This window comes from Pinus tabuliformis, chromosome X (genome assembly GCF_031772625.1).
Source record: "Pinus tabuliformis cultivar Carrire ecotype Pingquan chromosome X, CPIR1, whole genome shotgun sequence".
NCBI classification, from domain to species: Eukaryota; Viridiplantae; Streptophyta; class Pinopsida; order Pinales; family Pinaceae; genus Pinus; species Pinus tabuliformis.
The window spans coordinates 561190217-561193534 of record NC_142308.1 but is presented as its reverse complement, the minus strand read 5'-3'; the positions used below and the strand labels follow the sequence as shown (position 1 = coordinate 561193534).

At 34.9% G+C, this 3318-nt stretch overlaps 1 long non-coding RNA gene across 1 annotated transcript in view; it reads right to left on the bottom strand.

Moving 5' to 3' along the window:
- Positions 1 to 1971, bottom strand: part of LOC149141255 (uncharacterized) — a 156986-nt gene extending 155015 nt beyond the window's left edge. The window contains exon 1 of the long non-coding RNA XR_016265013.1: positions 1452 to 1971. This is a non-coding gene — a long non-coding RNA (uncharacterized LOC149141255). The remainder of the gene's footprint in view (positions 1 to 1451) is intronic.
- Positions 1972 to 3318: the final 1347 nt, after the last annotated feature.

The window sequence follows — 3318 nt, the reverse complement described above, 5'->3', positions numbered from 1 at the left end:
GCTAACCTAGTTAATGTCGAACCGCGACCCAATACCTGTCTTCCCGCAACCAATATTAATATAATTACCCTTAGGAGGAAAGAAGAAATGGAGGATCTTAGCACAAGGGACCCACCCTTGATTGTTAAAACAACATCTCCACAGAAAGTATATCAGCCCGAACGCCAAAAAGCAGTATTATCATCGTGAGGCAGCTAAGTTGTTCAAGGGGATGACCGAGATGAGAGACAACTAGAAAACCACAGGATCTCCAAGTTATACTTCCTGTCCTACATCTACCAGATCCAGTGATTGTTTGGCTAGGGTTGGGTTTGGAGTGCTCATGTCTCCATGGGTTGTGTCGAAAAGGATTTGGAGTTGCTTACTGTGAAGCGTATCCCCATTGACGTAAGTCTTCGCCTTCTATCGGTGCATGTGATCTACAAACTTGGAAAGTTTGTCGTCATTTGGCATGTCTGTGACTGGTGATATGAAAATTCTTCATCGATCAGTTTCTCATCCGCTTTCAGGGAGTGGAACCTCTTCGCTAGTCTTTCTCTAGCTCACCCAGATCTGCCCTTATCTGAATCTTTGAAACAGAGAGTTCCAGATTCGCAAAGAGTTGCATTGTCAAAACCCTCGCCTCTCTGCATTCACCAGAACTCGCCATTCGTCCCAAAACCATCCCAACTACTTATTTCAAAATTAAAACCAAAAAACTCTCGGCTGTAAATTATTCTTTAACTATCTTTCACTAGGGTTCTTTAGTATAAGACTATTTAAACTTTCATGACAACCTTCAGTATAAGCATCTTTTAACTTTGAAGAAACCTATAGTATAAATGGCAGCTAGACATGGATCATAAAAACTCATAATAAAAGTAAAATGGCTTAAACTAACTTATGCGTTGAATACGGCCCATGCACAACCGGGCTAACAACGCGAGAACCCAGAACTTTATATAGCATAGAAAAGAATGTTTATTTAAATCATTACCAAAAAAACCAAACCCAACTGATCCGTGAACATTGGTGATAACATCAAATTTTTTTCATAAAATTGTCTGATATAAACCCAAAAAGATAATACCCACATTCAGAAAACTCTATTTAGAGTAAGCAACGACAGAATTCTATCCATGAAAAATTCCGAAATTTACACTTACATGATATATCTAACAAAATTTCCTACAACCCAAACTACTGCTTTTGATATTGCCCACACGCAGCCAAGCTAAAAATGGGAGAGCCCAAAATTAGAAATTTAACTTTAAAACAGAATAAAAACAAGAAAAAAAGAGAAGGCATCATAGGTTTCATATTAACTTCTGGAATACGATGTTCTCTCGTTACAAAATTTATATTTAAAACAACTAATCGAATAATCTTACAAACAATTTCTTACTTGTTAAATTGAGACTTCTGTGATCCATATCAATTTTATAAAAAAAAAATCGGCGTAAATTCCTTACCTCTTTTTGAAAAAGATTTCCGTTCGATGTCCTCCAATGCCCATCCCAATGTCATGTTTTCTAAATCTCCAGTGAACATTTTATTGCTGAAAAAGAAATCGCTAATTTCTTCATTCCACTTCTTTTTGTTGCTCTGCGCCACTCTGGTGACTTCTCCTTCAAACCCAAACGATCCTCACTCGATGGCTGCTAGGATGCCAAGATGAACAAGGCTCACCCAGAGCGTAACAATTTGGGTGCCCTCATACAATAACATATGTTTCAGACCAGTAATACAAACTGGGAGGCATGCAATTGAAATGGCCCCGAAACCAACCCCAGTAATTTGGTATTTGGTGTATGCTGGTGGCTAGCGCCCTATTTGAATAACAAAGGGTACCGTTTCAGGACGCGTGCAGAGCACCACACGTTCTGGCTTTGTGAGAGAGAAAAAAATGCAATTGAATGTTAATTCTGAAACGTACGATAGTCTTGAGAAGCACGTATTAATTTAGGCAAAAATATTGACGGCGTTATTGACAGCATTGAATATAATATTATTAACATCGAAAAGCGTTAGGATTCTCCATAAATACATAATGGTAGGGTGGATTTGGTGATGATTGCACTGGGGATATTTTGCTTTTATGACCTGGAAAAATATTAATTATTTTCCACGTGAACATTCTCGAAGCGGAAGTATGACACTGTTTTTGCTATTAATATGGTTAGGAAGTATGAGATATGATAATTTTAATTTTAAAAAATTATATTAAATTGATGATACTGTTTTGCTATTAATATGATTAGGAAGTATGATACATGATAATTTATTTATTTTTTTAAATATACTGGTTTTGCTATTAATATGATTGGGAAAGCATGCTATGCTATCATTTTATTTTAAGTAAATTTTTATAATTAAAGGTTGATTTTATTATATTGCTAGTCAAAATGGTTGGATCTTTGATCTTAAATTAATAGTATGTGAATAAGTAAAGGTTTAAGAAGTTGATATAAAAATAAATTATATAATTTTTAAATTTAAAAAAAAAATTTATTAGATGAAATGAATAAAGGAATTGTTTTTTTTTTCTTTATTTTAAATATAAATTATCAATTTAATAATGCAAAATAAAATAATATTCAAAAAATTAAAATTACTATTAATCACCATTTTGACTTATTATTCAATTTCATCTGTAAAATTTTAATTAATTGTAATTATACCTATCACTATTTGTGAGTTACTTGAATTTCAACTAATGTATGGTTTGTAGGGTAATGAAATTCGTCACACTAGTCCCCACGGTGTCACCCAAACCCCTCACAACCAACAGTATTTCTAACCCTTTCCCCAACAGGAATTTAGTCACTAATAATCAAGATTTCCTTCGTTGAAAAAAAATCAGGATTCCGAACATCTTCTTCTTCTTCTAGACCCCTTAGGTTGGAGACCCTTCTTCTCAACACATATACTTGAACTCTAGTGATATGCACCTTCAAACATGCACATACACATATGGAACGCCCTACATTGAATCTACCAGTTAGGACAATGCCTAGCCATCTTCTGCTTGGATTCGGCTTCATGTTTACACAAGCTTGAAACAAAAAACTATGCTTGTTATAAGTCCGCATGCCCCTAGCATAATAACGCAAAATGAGGTACATGTCCCCCAAGCTTCATTGCATTCAACAAAGTGGATGGAATGAAGGTTCACTCTCGAGATCTATGAAAGACTCGACTTGTATTTTACGAGATCTTAATCAAAGACTCGATTTGGAAAGAAGGAGATGTTTCATTTTTTAATGAGGTTGACCTAGGAAAAGAACTATCCTCATAACCCTTATTTCATTTTTTAATGAGCTTGACACAAGATCAGGA